Consider the following 18625-nt stretch of genomic DNA (forward strand, 5'->3'; position numbering starts at 1 on the left):
ACTCGGTGCCGTTGTGGGCCAGCCATTATCCTAAAGTGGGTACCCCGGTGCCCACCACGAGCCCCAATGTCCCTATGGTTCCTGCTGGCTCCGCACCCAGCACCCATACTGCTATTATTCTAAAGTGGATGACCCAATGCTCACCTAGGACACCCACAACATAGCAATCATTGGAGACTGTTGGGAGAGCACCTAGGCCCTCGCAGCCCTTGCCGGCTCACCAGCAGGTGCCCATCCTTTGTTTGGTGGGAAGCCAGCTCCATTGATTTGCTCACTGCTAGCAGGAGAAGCCTATTTCTCTGCTCCCGTCGGGTGAGAGCAAAGTTATGTTCTGTGCCCAGGAGTGTGTATTCTCAGTCTGCACTCTCTCGGGCAGGGAACACCAATGTTCCGAGGGATGATGTCCCCAAGGCACTGCTCTCATCAGGCCTGGGGGATGGGGCTCCAGGGGCGGTGTTTAGCTTGGGAGGGGGAACTCATGCCTCCTCTCCACAAATAATATTTAGGCCTGAAGGTATGGGGATTTTGGGGCCTTATAGAGGCTTGTGGCGAAAGCTGCATGCCCCTTCCCTATAATATGTTAATTGGGGCTAGGTATGAGGTCATGGGACATTACAGAGGCTTGAAAAGGGGAACCGCACACTCCTTCCCCTAAATATAATATCAGCCCCAGGGAATGAGGTCTCCAGGGCCTTCTAAAGGTTTGGTTAGTGGACCCTAGAAAACAAGTCTCTCACTCTGATGGAGGCTCATATTTTGAAAGGGCTGGAGACACATTTTGTTTTAACTGGACTGTGGATGCAGGGATTCTATGCTAATCTGCTGTCGTATTAAAAAAAAATCATTTTTGTCCCTCTGTAATTTCCTCCACCAGGCCTCAGCAGCAGGGTAGCCTCACCTGACCCCTCTAGGGAGCTGGGTTCTGGTTGTAGTACCCCCCACTTTTTGCCTGGTTTTCAGATGCAACTTTACCTGAAGTGCACTGGGTTCCTGCTAACCAGGTGCCAGTGTCCCTTCCCTAAAACAAGACACCTCGTGACTTGATCCCCAAGTGGCCGGGCCCTTCAGCCCCCTATAAGTCCCTAGTAGGGCACGGGTACTGAAGAGGCCCCACAGAGCTGCAGCACAACTTCTGCCACTCCGAGGGACCCGGCACCAAACTTATGCAGACTGCCATTGCAAGCTGGTGACAAGGTGCTTCCAAACTTGAAAACATAACATGGCACACAGCCTTGTCCCCTAAACACTGGATGCAAAATATGTAAGTCACCCCTTTAGCAGGCCTTACAACACTAAGTCAGGGTGCACTATATAACATGTGAGGGCAAATTTGCATGAGCAGATATGCCCCTGCTATGTCTTTGTTGATTCTCGGACATAGAAAGTGTACAGGGAAGCCATTTTTAATGCATGTGCTTGACACTGGTCACTACGAGTTCCCCAGCTACATGAATTCTTGTCTGAATCCTGGGATATTTGGTATCAAACATCTCAGAATAATAAACCCACACTGATTCCAGTGATGAATTTATTAATAAATGCACACAGAGGTGCCCCTGAAAACCTACCAGCTACTAGTGTGTTGACTGACTGGTCCTGACCAGATCAGCTAGCACAGACACGTTTCTGGACCCCCGCGGTGAAAGACAGTGCTCTCAAGGCCCAGAGACAAAATCCTGCACTGGGCAGAGGTGTTACCTCCTCTCCCAGACAGGATGGACATTCCAGGGCGGGGAGCTTCAAAGGCCTTGCCGTCTTTGTAATGTGACCCAGATCTCTCCAGATGGTGGAGATGACCAAACCCCCTGTCGTGATCCCACTTTTGGTGGCAGGACAGGTGGGAAAATTAGTTAAATGGAAGTAGTGCTCACTTCATGCCAGTCCCACCCCTAAGGTGGATGAGCTAAAGTAGACACTACCTTTTAAATTCCTCCATTTTGTTTGGAAGGAAGGCCACTAGGGTTAGACTTATGCCCACTTCCAACGGAAGTGGTAATAAAAAGGATATAGTCACCCTAAAGGTGAGCAGCCTATTGGCTACCTCCTGGCACTCCCTATAATGCCCCTAAATTCAGTATTCCTGATGACCTAAGTAGAGCCGGACACTACAGAGTGGCATCAGCAGAGAAGACTACAGACACCAACTGACTTGGCCCCAGCCCTATCTGCAGCCGTCAATGATCTTGTGCAGAAAAGATGACCTGTCCTGCAGCCCAGTGACCTCCAAATCTTTGGGAGGAGTGCCTGCCTCCGACAAAGATCAGGATCTCTAGAGAACAGCAGCCTTGTTCAAGAAGAGACTAACTTTAAACGAAAAAGAACTTTGCCCTGAGGAACTGCGAAACCGCCTCTGGACCAACTTCTGCACCTGACACCCACAGCCCACGTCCAAGTGGCCCACTTGTCCTGTGAAAGTTCCCCAGCAATCCTGAGTCTGAGACCACTGTGGACTGACCCCTTTAGGACTCTTCCTGGAAGCCTGCAGCCTCAAACCAAAGACTTCCTTTGACCGTGACCTGTCCGGTAAGCTGTTCCCAAAGCCAAGGAACACCCCTGCATCTGAAGCCCCTGCGGCTTGGGGAGCTGGACCGATGGTGTCTCTAAGTCCCCTAGCATCAGAACTTACCTAGGCATCTGTAGGGTTTCTTCGTTCAGCCTCCTGGCCCGAGCCTGCAATCTTTTTTTCAAAACCAATCTCCCCCATTGATTAACATTGGGTGCCCAACGCTGAGTTGGCACTCTGCACCCGGCCACCCCTGTGCCGCTGAGGGTGTAAGTTTGGTGCTGCCTTGTGGCGCTCCTTGTGCTTACCTTAACCCAAGGAGATCGACCACTGACACAATTTTCCTCACCTGTGACCAGCGCATCTTTGTTCACCCCAGCCTCCATTGGTTAACAATGGGCACCTGACCCCAAATTTGACCTCTACACTTAGCTGCCCTTGTGCCTCTGTGGGTGCACTCTTGATACAGAATTGAACCTTGCCTGGTGTTGACCTGAAACCCCAAGGACTGGATTTGTAAGTTGTGTACTTACCGACAAAACTACATTCTTGTTTTCCTCCCATAGGTTAACATTGCTGACCTGAAAAATTGCACTGTGTTGATTTTTGTCACTGCAAAGTATTATGCTTACAAGTCTACCTACCTGATGATAAAGGTCTTGGGTTTGGAACGTATATAAAAGCAAACGTTATTTTTCTAAACTGGTCTCAGATTTTTTCATTGAGTGTGTGTCTCATTTATTGCCTCTGTGAGGACAACAATTGCTTAACACGACTCCTTGATAAGCCTAACTGCTTACCCACACTACCACAAATACAGCATTAGTTATATATACTTTTGCCTCTGCAATACCAATTGGGGATCTACTGGATTCCCTGCACTTTGCACTTCATTTTAGTGCACTATATATAGTTGCAGCTTCCTACACCCCCCCTATGTTTTTTAATCTTTTTATAGGACAGGAGACTCAGGGCCTGATTTAGATTTCCGGGGACGGGTTACTCTGTCACAACAGTGACAGTTAGATATCCTGTCGGACGAAATATAAACATCATAGGAAATAATCGGACTTATATTTCGGCAGACAGGATATCTGTCATGTTGTGATGGAGTAACCCGTCTGTTGAAATCTAAATCAGGCCCTGAGTCCCCAAGTCCTAAAATGGATTCTGCCACATCTTTGTTGATGTTGTGACAGCCTAGCAGATCTTATCTTTTGATCTGCTAGATCTACAGATCCCCTGCGGCAGGATATATGCTTACATTTTAAACCTTAGTTTCTCAAAAGCCGCTGAAAAGATTTACACCAAATAATGGCGTTCAGTCGTTTTGGCTGTTCCTTTTTCGAAATTTCGTATGGATAACTGCCTGGAGAAAACTCTTTTTGGGCCCCTCCCCACTTCTTCTCAGCCCCTGATTGATGGAGCACCCAAAAACATTACAGGAAGGATCTGAGGTGGATGAGATTCTTTTTGGTACGTTCTGTGATGATTCGTCAAACAGCACCAAAGTTATTAGTAAACCAAAACATCAAATTCTGAAGGAATCGTGGTCCTAGCTATTACACTTCTGGGGTATTTTATATATATATTTATATATGCATATATATATTTATTTATGTGTGTATATATATATATTTTTCACTGAAAATACCAAAGGTTACAGGGACGTTTTAGTTAGGAAATGGAATTGAATTTGTTTTTAAAACCTTACAAATTCACTGAAAAAAACTAAGGTTTCAGTGACTGTATGGGAGAGTGAGTGGGTGTATGAGTGGCTGTATCCTAAAGTGAGTGGGTGTGTCAGTTTTTATATGGGAGAATGAGTGGGTGCATGGGTACTTGTGTTGGTGAGTGAGTGGGTTAGTAAGTAGATACATGGGTGACTGACTGGATGTATGAGTGCCTGTACCTGTGAATGACTGTGTGTGTGTATGGTTGTATAGTTAAGTGATTGGGTGTGTAAGTGCCTGTACTGATGAGTGAGTGGCTGTGTCTGTGACTGTATGGGGGGGTATGTGGGTGTGTGAGTGCTTGTACAGCTAATTGACTGGATGTGTCAGTAGATGAGTGATCTATTTATGGATTTTGTGAGTACTTGTGTTGGTGAGTGAGTGGGTTTGTAAGTAGCTACATGGGTGACTGCCTGGATGTATGAGTGCCTGTACCTGTGAATGACTGGGTGTGTGTATGGTTGTATAGTTAAGTGATTGGGTGTGTAAGTGCCTGTACTGATGAGTGAGTGGCTGTGTCTGTGACTGTATGGGGGGGTATGTGGGTGTGTGAGTGTTGTACAGCTAATTAACTGGATGTGTCAGTAGATGAGTGATCTATTTATGGGTTTTGTGAGTGATTGTATGGGTGGATGAGTGGATGTGTCAGTCGGTGTATGAGTGGGTGCGTAACTAGCTGTATGAGTCAGTGAATACTTCAATTAGTACAGTATTGGTGACTGAGTGCTTGTGTCAGTGGCTGAGTGAATGAGTGTCTGTATGTCACAAGTTTTATGTTTCTGTGAATAAGTATGTAAGTAGATGTGTGTGTGTGGATGTTCAAGAATTTGTATGTGTGAATGAGTGGCTGCGTGAGTTTTTGTATGGATGATGTCATCAGTGATGTCATTTGAGATGTCATCAGTAATGTCACTGACCATGTCATGAGTAATGTAACATGTGATGTCATAAGCAGTGCATTATGGGAGCGTAAGTTATAGTTAGCTCAGGTAACTACAACTTCTGAATTTCTTAGGTTTTGTACAAGTAAATTCAGAACGTAACTATAACATCCATGTAACCTTCATTTTTTTTCAGTGAATGTCTATGTTTTTAATTTCTATTTCCTAACTATAACGTCCCTGTAACCTTTGTTTTTTTTTAGTAAACTGTTATAGTTTTTTCAATACGAATTCCTAACTACAACCTCCCTGTAACTTTTCATTACTAAATGTATTTGCTAGGGTAATGAAAAATATGGTGACTCCTTATGTATTTTTTTTTTTTAATTATATGATCATCGTGTACTTATATAACATAATGTATTATGTATCATTTGGTTGTTTGAAAACAGTAACTAAGTTAAAGGTATTGCAAAAAATATGTAAAAGCAAGGAAGTTTATACAAAATATTCTAATATTATAAAGATTTATTGCACACTGGACACTGGATTTTAAGATAGCTGTGACAATGTCTATCCTGTTGTGAGAGGGAATGTGATAGTGTATGTCTCCATCTGAGGGTGAGTGTCACAGAGTGTGTCTTTGTGTGTGAGACTATGGCCCTCATTACGAGTGTGGTGGTCTCAAGACTGCCACACTTGTGATGGCAGTCGCCTGTCGACAGCCTTGTGGTCACGGTGGCCACAATCCGCCAGATAACGAGTCCCCTTTCCACCAGCCTTTGCACAGCGGTCTCACCGCCATGCAAAGGCTGGCGGAAAGGGGGTGTCAGGGGCCCCATAGGGGCACCTGCACTGCGCATGCACTTTGCATGGCCAGTGCAGGGGCCCCCATGGACAGCCCGTCGCGTATTTCACTTCCCGAATTATGGGCAGTGAAATGCGCAACAGGTGCTGTTGCACCCGACGCACCACAACGTTGCCACTAGCTCGATTACGAGCCGCCGTCAACATTGTGGTGAGTTTTCCACTGGGCCAGCGGGTGGAAACGATGTTTTCGCCTGCTGGCCCAGTGGAAAACTCCTAATAGGGCAGCAGGCACATCGCCAGCACTGGTGGTATGCTGGCTGCAGCAGCTTTGGCGGTCTCACAGAAGACTGCCAAAGTCGTAATGAGGTCCTATGTGTCAAAGTGTCTATTTTAGTGTAAGACTGAATATGAGACTGTCTGGATGTGAGAGGGAGTGTGACAGTGACTCCCTGGGTGTGAGAGTGGATATTAGGGTGTTTGTCTGGGTGTAAGAGTATCTCTCTCTCTGAGTCTGAGTGTCTGCATGGGTGTGAGAGTGTTTGTGTGGATGTGTGAGAGTAGATGTGACAGTGTCTCTCTGGGTGTGGCAGTGGATATTAGGGTGTTTGTCTGGGTGTTTGAATAGGTGCATGAATGTATATCTATATTTTGTTTACGTTCTGCGAAATCCGCAGGATTACACCGTAGGCCACGCTAAGCCCTGCGGATGGATCTGCGTCTCTCGAAAACCGTAAAAAAAATATATCTTTCAAGGCATTTGAAGATCATTTTTACTTCTTTATCACATGTATATAACACCCATGGCGTCAGGGAACCCCTACCCTGACCCCATCATCTACATTCAGCCAAGATTTCTGCCCCCTGGACCTTTTCTCGATGAAATAAAATGGTGGGTGCAACATTCCTGTCAGGGTGCAGCTAGCCAATCAGATTCTCCCTGTGGCGCATGGATCCGCGGATTGAGCTGTGAGAAATTCACATAGAATTCCCAGTGCTAGGTATCTATGTTTTTTGGCTTTAAATGACTCCACAACTACTGAACAGGTTTACACCAAACCACAAAATGTTATGACTCTGTCGTCCCCATCTCTAGGGGGCGCTATAAAGGGACTGTCTGTAGCCTGGGAATCACCTTGAACACTCATCTAGAGTCCCTTTCTGACTCTCGTTTGTTTCCCTTTTCGCTATGGTATGCTTTTGTAGAATTACATTTGCTTCCTGGGACTGCAAATCCCATAATGCACAGCCTGGTAGTCAGGAAAGCCTGGATTCTGCTATACATTGTTTTCTATGGGGGAAGTCCAGTTGCTCCTTTTTACTGGATTCTCTCCTCCAGGACTTGCGAGTGTCTGAAACTACACACACCTGAGACCTCTCCTGTGCAGCCCAGTCATGTGATTCCACCTGGGGTTTGCTGCAGCCTGGAACTGCTTATAAGCAGCCATTTCCTCAAGATCCTGGTCATGCATTGGAATTCGATTCCTTTGTGTTACAGACCCCTGAATGGATGGTGTTCCTGTCTTGTTCCTGTTCTGTTCCAGCTTGAACCTGTTACCTGTTTCTCTGCCCTGTTCCTGATTGTTCCAGCCAGAGTCCCTATCTCTTATCCTTGTACCTATTTGTTTCTTCCAGAGCCTGCTCTCTGTTTCTCCGTTCTGTTCCTGCCTTGTTTCAGCCTGAACCTGCTCTCTGTTTCCCAGTCCTGTTTACTGCTTATTCCTTCTCCCTGTATTCCATCCCTGTCCTTGCTTGTTCCAGCCAGAGCCTGTTCTCTGTTTCCCATTCCTTGTGCTCTGTTTTCTAATCCTGTTCCTGCCTTTGCTTCAGCCTGAGCCTGTTCCCAGTCCCTGCCTGTCCCTCTTAGTTTGTTCCTTCTGTTTCCGTTTCCTCTCGGGTATTTGTGTCTGGTAAGTGTTCTATCAGTCTTCACCTGTGTATAAGGGGGTCATTCCGACCCTGGCGGTAAATACCGCCGGGGCCGGGGACCGCGGGAGCACCGCCAACAGGCTGGCGGTGCTCCCTTGGGCATTCTGACCGCGGCGGTTCGGCTGCAGTCAGAACAGGAAAACCGGCGGTCTCCCGGCGGTTTTCCGCTGCCCTGGGAATCCCCCATGGCGGCGCAGCTTGCTGCGCCGCCATGGGGGATTCCGACCCCCTCACCGCCATCCTGTTCCTGGCGGTTCTGCCCGCCAGGAACAGGATGGCGGTGAGGGGTGTCGTGGGGCCCCTGGGGGCCCCTGCAGTGCCCATGCCAATGGCATGGGCACTGCAGGGGCCCCAGTAAGAGGGCCCCACTTTGTATTTCAGTGTCTGCATTGCAGACACTGAAATACGCGACGGGTGCCACTGCACCCGTCGCACATCCTCCACTCCGCCGGCTCCATTCGGAGCCGGCATCCTCATGGAGGGCGGTTTCCCACTGGGCTGGCGGGCGGCCTTTTGGCGGTCGCCCGCCAGCCCAGTGGGAAACCCAGAATGACCGCCGCGGTCTTTTGACCGCGGTACGGTCTTCTGGCGGTTCCCTCCAGGCGGGCGGCTCCCGCCGCCTGCCGGGGTCAGAATGACCCCCTAAGTGTTTTCGTTTGTACTGGGGTTGACTTCTGGTTTCCAGGAGGCAATTCCAGCCCCCATCCTTTGTCTAGTGTTCTACGTAGTCTTTAGTGCCTAACAGTGACAGTGTGCTATTGCTGTTTTTTCCCAGGAATTGCCACTGTGTTTCCAGCTGGAACCACAAGGGCTTGTCTTGTGTAAGTACAATCCTTGTTTGTGCTCTAAGGGCCCAGAGACAGAATCACTTCTGCTGCCTCCTTTCTATGGGGCTTGCAGGGTGACTGTCTGAAGGAGCAATCTGCACAGAGGCATTGACATTCCCTATTGCTGTGGGAAGTTCTGAGCCCTACCCTGTGTACAACCTTAGTGGTAACCCCAGTGTGTTTGTCCATTAGGAATCAGTTTCCTGTTTGTTCACACTAAGGTTGCTCTGCTTTTACTTTCCTGTTTCCTGTGCCTGTCCATAGCTGTCCTTTCCTGTGTATGCCTTTAGCTGCTCTTCTGCCCCAGTTTACTACCTCTTTGGGATATTCTGTGACGTCAAGGGGTGCCCCAACCAAAGTCCAGATCAGACCCGCCCCAAACCGTAACACAAAAAGCGTAATCTGTAGAACAGAATCTAGCTTCGTGCTAAATTTGGTGTAATTCTGTCCAAATGTTCGAGCTGTAGGCACGTCTGAAGAATGCAAAATCCCCATAGACACAGAATGGAGAAAAAGTGTTTTGGGACTCTCCTTTTATTTCAGCCCCCGCTTCACGTATCACCCCGAAACTTTCAAGACAGCAGCTGAACCGACCAAAGTATACGTTTTGAAAATTTCATGGAGATTTATCAAGCAGCGCTAAAGTTATTGACAAAACAAAAATGCTTTTTCTATGGAAACAATGGTGCTAACTATTAACTACCTAGTGGCGACCGCCACTAGGTAATACATTTACATATATATATATATATATATATATATATTTATATATATATATATATATATAAATATATATATATATACTACCTACTTTAGCAGGTTGCCAGTAGGTAGCTATAGTTAGGACCTAGTTTCCACAGAAAAAGCATTTTTTTAAACTTGGCCACATCTTTGGTGCAGTTTACGGGTCTTCATGAAAGTTTCCAAAGTCAAGTTGGGTCTTTTGCATGGAAAGTTTCGGGGTGATCTGTCAAGTGGAAGCCGATAAAAAGGAGGGTAAACAAAAGTGTGTTTCCCATGTTAATTCCCATAGACGCTTTAGACACCCCTGCAGCCTGAAGCGCTGGACAGAATTACACCAAATTTGGCAGAAAGGTAGCTTTTTGTCTGGGATATAAATTCGTTCAGTAGTTTTTGAGATAATAAAGGAAATCCAAATTTGTATATCTAGAAGCATGAATACTTCGTAAATAGTCCCGATCTCGTGCTGAGATGTGATTGGCTGCCAACACGTCAACCAGGAAGTTCTGGCAGCCCTTTTGGGACTCAGCTGGCTGAGTACAACTCAGACCGCTGTCAGCCATTCGGGAACCATGTTCCTAGTGGGGATGGCGGTCCAACCACCAGGGTCATAATGTGACAGTCAGACTGCCTGGAGTGCGGCGATCCAACCTTCACTACGAGTCATCGGACTGCCATACTCAAAATCGGGCCCATAATTATAAAATGGAGACAGAGATTGCAACAGAATTAATAATATTAAATCCCCTCTAGTCCTTAGTACCAATGAAGAGCAAAGTTGCAAACTTTCTGTGAAGAATACAGGAAAGTGTGAGTTACAGCTAGACTTGCCAAATTTTAGTTACGGTACCAGCCGAAAAAGGGAATTTTGTGATACCCTTTTTTCTATTGGCAGAGGACCGGTAATTGACATATGTTAATACTGGTCAGGAAGATATGGTGGAGGTATTAAAATCTGTGTAGAAAATAATGGATTTTTCACTGCCTCCTCGTAGTAATTCAGTTTGAATTTATTGCAAGTAAGTACATAAAACTTACCATTATGCATACAAATGCAATGGCAGGTTACTTACCAATAATCTTTTTTACTCTGAGTTTTTTTTCCCTGTCACAGTCTTTACATATTGAAAGATACCTCCTCTCACCAGAAGACTCACCAACATTTTTAAGCCATATTGCTTCCCATCCCTCCAATCTTGCCTCCTGTATATTTCCTGTAAAATGTTAGAAATGCACAAGCTGCCAAAGTCACATCCTATCGCAACTAGCCAGGTGAATCCAAAACTCATTCAAAAAGAGACAGGAGGGATAGGAAGGTTGGACTGTGACATGGAAAACTAGAACATGGAGTAATGAAGATTACTTACAAGTAACCAATCTTTACCTCCTCATCTCTCTTTCCCGTCACAGTCCTTAAATATTAAACAGATAATGAAGTAATCAGGCACCTTCTCCACAGAAGAATGCCCAACGCAGCAAATATTTGTTTAATATAAACGTAACAACAAATACGGGCAAACTTGACCCTTTCAGTCATGATCTACTAGTGATATTACCACCGAAGCCCTAAATGCAGCTAAATCACTTGCCTCTGTGCCAATCTATAGTGGTTTATAAGAGTGATAAGGAAGGCCCAAATGGTCATATTACAATCCCTTTGCAAATAGAGAATGTTTTACATTTTAAATTTGATATTTTGCTTATTTATTTATGTATTCTTTATTAGAATAACTTTATCCTCCAACTGAGAGAAGTGCACAAGACTGAAAGAAGTATGGGCCTGATTTAGATGTCGGAGGAAGGGAATACTCCATCACAAATGTGACTGATACCCTTGTCTGCCATATTTCTATCCCATCCTATACGGGATTCTTACGATGGGGATTGCAATATGGTGGATAGGATATCCATCATGTTTGTGAAGGAGTATTCCCTCTGCCGATATCTAAATCAGGCCCTAAATCTTCAGAACAATAGAAAGACAAAATCACTTTAGGCGCAAATTGAGGGCTTGGACATAAATCACCTTGTCTAGCAAACAATTTAAAAAAGATCCAGAGGATAACAAAGCCCACCCTTCTACTACCCCCAGCAGATGAAATGACACTTAAAACACCTTTTAAGCCAGACATATGAATTTTAAGGCCTATATCCAAGGGATGGTCCCAATCTGGTAAGGTATACGAAATAGAAGGTCTCTTAAGTAGAAAACACCTTAATAGTTTACCCAAAAAAGAGCCCACTTTCTTAGAATATGGCTCCCTAAAAGCTCTTACTGAAGCCCATTGGGCTCTTAAGGTAGAGACTGCGAAACCCATATCAAAACCGTCCTTCAAAACTCCAGAATCAGTATTGCTTCAAGTAACAATCCTGAACACTGTATATTATTACTCCAGTTGTCAAAGAGTTCCCAGTGTCAAGAACAGAATTTTAGTGTAAATGGACAGCCAGACGAAAGATGCTAATTCTGGAGGACAACATATGGCTTCCAGGTTCAGCTTCTCAACAGCCAGGCCCCCAATCTAAGTCAGAAAAGACGAAAAAAATGTGCCTTAAATGGGTAAGGTTCTAGAGCAGTGATTCTCAATGTTTTGCTTTCTGTGGACTCCACTGAATCGTTACTGGAATCCACCCCCACAACCCCTCCTAATCAATCATTACTGGAATCGAGGACCCCCCACTGTGCCCTTATTAGACGCTGGAGACCAAGGACTACGCAAATTCTATGATTTGAAATTCCAAACAATGCAAACAACACACAGAAACAAGTACACATCAAACAAGTTCACAACTAATTAAATATTTTAGTTAATTCACAGACAAGTATTGTAAAATTGAAACTTTAAGTTTCATAGAAAGATTGGAGCTTTTCTAAATTTGGATTTTCATCCTAAAAGACAAAGCAATAGTTAACGTGTTACTTGGTCTTGGTCTTGGTCTTTTTGTCACTTTTTGTTGGTGATTCAGTTGACACCACAAATTGTCCATACTATATTCTGTTTGTTGTACTTGCTCTACTCCCACAAATCAAGCAAAGGATACCAACCTATACTTTTAGCCTCCAATCTAGTCACATGTACAGAATGTTTTACTTTTTAAATGTGATATCTTGCTTATTTAGTTATATATTCTTCATAAATATGCTAATACTATTTTATTTTCTAAGCAGTTGTGGACCAACTGAGTAGGCGTCGTGTACCACTGATCTTGAGAAACCACCTGGAAGGACCACCTTCTAGATGCAAGAGAGGCAGGTACTGAGGGTGATGGTTTCACCCTGAAACTACCAGATGAACCTTCACTTTATCCTATTTTACATTCTGCAACACCCTCTGAATGAGGGGAATCAGGAAAACCATAGAGAAGTCCTTCTAGCCGTCGAAAGAATATTGCATCTATTCCCCAAGCCCGAGCACAAGATGGCAATGACAGAAACAGATCCAGCATGTTGAAGCCAAAACTCTTTACCAATTGATTGAATGTTTGTCTCATTAAAGACAATGCCGACATTGATGGAAAAAGCCTGGTGAGGTGATCTGCTTCTGCATTCTCTTTGTCTGGAAAATAAACTGCCTTCAAGGCTGGAACATTCTGCTGGCCCAAAAGCAAATGTCTCATACCAACATTTTGAAATACTGAAGCCTGCAGCTCTCCTGATGATTAATGTAGCACAACACAATTTGTTGTTTGTTTTTGAACTTCAGAATGTTCTATTGATGGTGCAAAAGTGAGCAGTGCTCACTGTACCATTTTGAGCACCCTCCAGTTGGAAAATGTTTTACTTTCCTAAACTGGCCACTGGCCTGTGTACTGAACACTGCTCCAGGACAGGAACTCAACCTTTCAAGCTGGCATCTGTAGTAATTACTTTGGTTGGGCTCAGTCTGAACAGGGAGGTTCTGCAAATTCTCCTCCTGAAGTCACCGCTACATCTCCTGATAAGCATGGCAACCCTCAGGGGCTTTCTGATTTCAATTCTCTGACCTCAGTTCCCAAAAAGATAGCAGATGATTTATAACAGGATACAAATATAACCTGTTCCAGAGAAGAATCATGACCGTTGATACCAATTACTGCTGAACCCTCAATCTCTTTTTGGCAAGAAATGTTTGATTTGATAACGCTTTCTCTGGTCAAGTTCAGTTTTAGTCTCTGCATTCTCATCTGAAGAAGAAAGAATGTATTTCCTTCTGTAAGAAATTGGATTATTGGTTAAGGGGGATGAACCCCTTCTAACCACAATCCTTGCTAGGGTGAACCCCAAAGTCACTAAGCTTGTGCTTAACCCTGTGTTATTCTCGTACAAAAGCAGTTAGGCATAACTTAGAGGCACTGTGTAAAGTATTTATGCAGCACACAAACAATAATAAAGTTAGAACACAACACAAGAAACAATCCAAACCAATTTAGAAAAATAGATAATATTTTTAATGAAAAATGAGACCAAAACAACAACAAAAAAACAATTGGCAGAACCGGAGATATGCAATTTCAAAATGTTAAGTAAATGTAGCACCTAGAAGCACAAAGCGTCTCTCGCTGTCATCTGGTCATGCTAGACTGGGAGAAAGTCACCAGTTCAAGCTAACCATGTTGGAGTGTGGGCCAGGTACAGAGACCAGCTTAGTCTCACTTAAAAAGTTACCTTTTCACACTCTGGGGAAAACAGTCTAGAACTTCAGGATTTCTTTTGTGGTTGTAGCAGAGTGCACTCTGATGCCAGCCAAAGCTCCACGACCTAGGAGGGCACTTCTTGTGGATCATAGACTCCCCCTTGCAGAGGCCAGCGGGGCTCCCGCATGTCCAGGTATGACCAGCTGCAGCAGGTCATCTGGGCAGTTGCAAGAAGTTCTTTGGAGCTTGTTGTGTCACTGTATCTCAAAACACAGGGCTCAGCCAACTGACCCATGGAGTCACTCAGGTAGTCTCAGATGAAAGGAGCAGATCTAATCTTCCTTTGAAGAGAGCAGGGCAGACCTCAAGCAGCAGGGCAATCCTCTGGGCACCAAGGCAATGTTCAAGCAGCATGGAGGTCCTCTGGTAGCAGCAGGGCAGTTCTCTGAGAAACAAGGCAGGCATTAATCAGCAGGGCAGTCCTCTGGGGAACAAAGCTGTCCTTCTTATGTAATGTCTACAGGTCCAAGAGTGTACTGAAGAGTGACTTTGGGGGTCCAATATTTATACCTAGTGCCATCCTTTGCAGTGGAGAAATTTGTTAGGCTACCCACACTTCCGGTTCTGGAAAATTCTTCCCTTCCCCTGCCAAGGGTCCAAGAAGCCAAAATGATAAAAGACCAGTGTCAGGTTATTTTGTGTGTACTGAAGGCAGGCCCTTTGAAATGTAAGTGAGGCAGGTAACAGCTATGCCTCCAACCATCCTGGCAGGATTGCCCATCCTGCCCACACCAAAGTCCCCTATTGTTCACCGTCTGGGCCCAATAGGCATTTTAATGGGGGAGCCTTTAACAGGCCCAGGCAGCTGGAAACGCCCAGAAGACCTTAGAAGCTACCTTAGAAGCTTTTAGGTAGATACATTCCAACTTTTTAAAAGTGGCAATTTCAAAACTGTAATCTCAAGTCCGGTTTCACCATTAAAAGGATTTTAAATTACAATTCATTGGAGTCCAAACATTACATTTCCACTTGATCCCCATCACAAGTTAGCACATATTATTAAATGTAATAAGGTAACCCAATGTTATCCCATGGGCGAGATAGCCCTTACAACAGTAAAAAACAAATTTGGGTGGGACATGTAAGACTTAAACCCACATGTCCTACTTTATTTAAAACAATGTGCCCTGCCCTATTGACCTTTAAGGTCTACCTTATGGGTGACTTATATGTATGAAAAAGGAAGGCCTAGGGCTGGCAAAAGTTTTTTTTGCAAAGTTGAATTGGCAGATTAAAACTGCACTAAAATGGCAGGCCTGAGACATGTTTTAAAATAGTTACTCTAGTGGGTGGCAGAATGAGTACTGCAGGCCCACTAGCAGCATTAAATTTACAGGCCCTGGGTACACATAGTCCCATATACTAGGCATGTATAAGTAATTTAAATGGGCCATTTAGGTCTAAACCAATTTTATAATGTTTTAGAGAGAAAGCACAAGTACTTTAGCACTGGTTAGCATGGTAAAGTGCACAGATTCCTAGTGCCAACAAAAATGCAAAATGTTTGGGGGAAGACCACTACCAATGATTTCAGGTCTAACACCTTCCTTCGTGTCAAATTGCCTCCTAATGAACTGTAGTTTTTGTGAAGGCTCCAGATGAGATTTCTCACAAATCAAGAGTAGACCATGCTGATATACCACTTTGTCTACCTACCAATGTCTTCCTCTATCCTTAGAAAAGGAAGGGGAACAAATAAGTATATCATAGAAGTATGGAAATGACTGAACACCTTTATAATAAATGAACTCCATCAAGGTAACCACCACTTTAATGAAGACCCTGGGAGGGGAGGATATTCTAAATGGAAGTAGATGAAGTTAGACTTTGACCCATGCAAAAACAGAGGAACCTTTCTGAAGATGAATGTACTAGTAAATGAATGGAAGCGTCCTGATGATCTATAGATGACAAAAAGTCCTCCATGTTCATGAAAGGAACAATCAATTGCAGAATGAGAATTTTAAATTTTAGGTGTGGGACATAAAATTTCAAGGATTTGAGATCAAGGACCGGTCTGTATTCTCTGTACCTTTTCTGCCCTAAAACAAAATGGAATACGTTCCTCATCCTCTCTGATGAAAGGGTACGTGCACTGTTGTCCTTTTTGGTCAACAGCTTCTGTATTCTACTCCGTAGAGCTTCTCTTTTTCCTGTATTAGCTGGAAGAGAGGTAGCACAGAAATATTAGGGAGAAAGAGAATTGCAACCTATCCAATATACTTATCTGATCACTTGGAGGACCCATTTGCCTTGAATTGTGCAGTGCTATTCCTTCAAATAATATTTCAGTCTTCTTCCCACTAGAAGATCCAATCATCCATCAACATAGTCAGGATTGTGTGGTTGCCTAACTCTAATTTGCTGCTACAGGTTGCTGGGACTGGGATTTATCAGAAGGAGGGACTCCCAGACCATAATCTCTCTCTCGAAAGGGCTGATTTCCTTCTATGGGATAAAATAATGGTCCAAAAGATCAACAGAATCCTGACTATCTTTCTAGAGGTCTGCCTTACTAAGGCTAATAATTTATCCTCAGCTTATTTTTTTATCATACAATCTAAAAAATCCCCAAATATTTTCAGCTGTAAAAAAATAAATCTTCATTAGCAAGTTTTTCTGAGAGGTGTCAGCTTTCAACGATCTCACCCAAAACTGGTGGTGAGCCACTACTGATAATCCTGCAGCGGAAGAAGCAGCACCAAGGGTGTCAAAAGGAAATGACTGACAAAAATCTCACTTGCTGCTCTATAACCGATAAAGTTGGAGTTACTTCTGACACTTGATCCAACAGTTGAGCCATGACTAAAAATCTTAAGTGAGGGACTGCACTCTATGCCTAGTATAAGCCTCAACTCTTATTGCAAAATTTGATACTGCATTTGACCTTTTTAATGCTAGATCCACTCACGTGTCAACAGGATGTGATGGTGTAGCATTCTCTTAAATAAGGGCTCCTTGAGTTGCAAAACTTGCCACTAGTGAGTCTACTTTTGCAACAAAAGGGCATTAATCAGTAACTCCCTGGCATTTTTATGATAAGAAACTTGGCCTTGGAAAAGTAAGCCTGTACACTTCCTCCCATTCTGACTTAAAAAAACTATTTTATGGCACTGTGCAAAAGATGGGGTGAAATCTCCTTTTTTTGATAATATAAAAAAATCTTCAGCCTCATTAGCTTAGGGGAATATTTGCCTCAGCTATAGTAAGAGCTCTTACATGAGATCTATTCACCACCTAGTGAGTCTGCCACTCACATCCTTTTTCATTGGCATGAACACAAAACAATAACTTGGTTGCTAATCCACCTAAAAACCAAGAACTAAGCACTCTTCCTGCAACTAGCTGATGACTCAACTGCAGAAAAAAACACTGAATAGGAGGTTGATGGCTAATGCGTTTATACCATGTTACAGGAAATATACTGGAGGCCACGTTGGAGAGATCGGAAACATATGCTTCAAAAGGTTTGGTGATTGTTTTGGTGGGAGGAGCTATTACTCAATGTGTAAGGACTGTGATGTGGAAGAGGGACAAGGGCTTGATATTAGTAATAAAAACCTGTACACGCCTCAACACAAATCTAAATAAAAACTAAAAAGAAAAGTTACTCACTGACAATAGTTAAAAGAACAATTGTCTAAGCCTCAAGGCTCACAAGTTGCAAGTGATGCGACCAATAAACAACTATCACTCACCCCAGAATCATCGCTGTAATATAATCTTGGATGCAAGAAATTCTGTCCAGATGTCTCAAACATCTTTGTGATAAATTGTGGCACTAATTCATAGACATTGGTAACAGCACTTTTACTACTTTAGGGGCCAGATGTAACAAAAAAGGCATTTGCGATGTGGAAATAGCGATTTTTAAGAAATCGCTATTTCTGATTTGCAAAATGCAATGTATCATATTTGTGATTCGGTAATAGCGATTTCTTAAAAATCGCAAATGCTATTACCGAATCGCAAATTGCGATACCGGCCCCATTCACACCTATGGGCCTGTAGGCCCATATTTGCGAATATTTTGCATTTCCCTAATATCGAATTCCTAACTGGAATATGCAAATTTGGGAAATGCAAACCCCAGGGTACTGGGGGCCTAAGGCCTCTGCTGCACCCCAAGACATTTTGTAAGGTCATGTAAGGCGCACACATGCCAAAGGGGCATGTGTGCGTTACATGTCATTTTTAAAAATGCATTTTTAATGCATTTTTTCTAAAATTTGCATATGGTTACCACCAAGTTCAACCATGCCCAATTCGCATTAAGGAATTGCTTGTTACATGTAGTTTAGAAATCGCGAATAAGGATACCTTATTGCGATTTCTTATTTAGAGAATTGCAATTTGCGATTCTCTAAATGAGGTCGCAATTTTAAGGAATTGCTATTTTAGTGATTCCTTAAAATTGCACTGCGAATGCCTTTCTTACATTCAGAAAGGTGATTTTGCATTTGCAAACGGCCGATTTTTGCAATTCGCACCGTTGGCGTATGCAAAATTCTTTGATACATCTGGCCCCAT

The sequence above is a fragment of the Pleurodeles waltl genome, chromosome 12, assembly GCF_031143425.1.
Source record: "Pleurodeles waltl isolate 20211129_DDA chromosome 12, aPleWal1.hap1.20221129, whole genome shotgun sequence".
Taxonomy (NCBI): Eukaryota; Metazoa; Chordata; class Amphibia; order Caudata; family Salamandridae; genus Pleurodeles; species Pleurodeles waltl.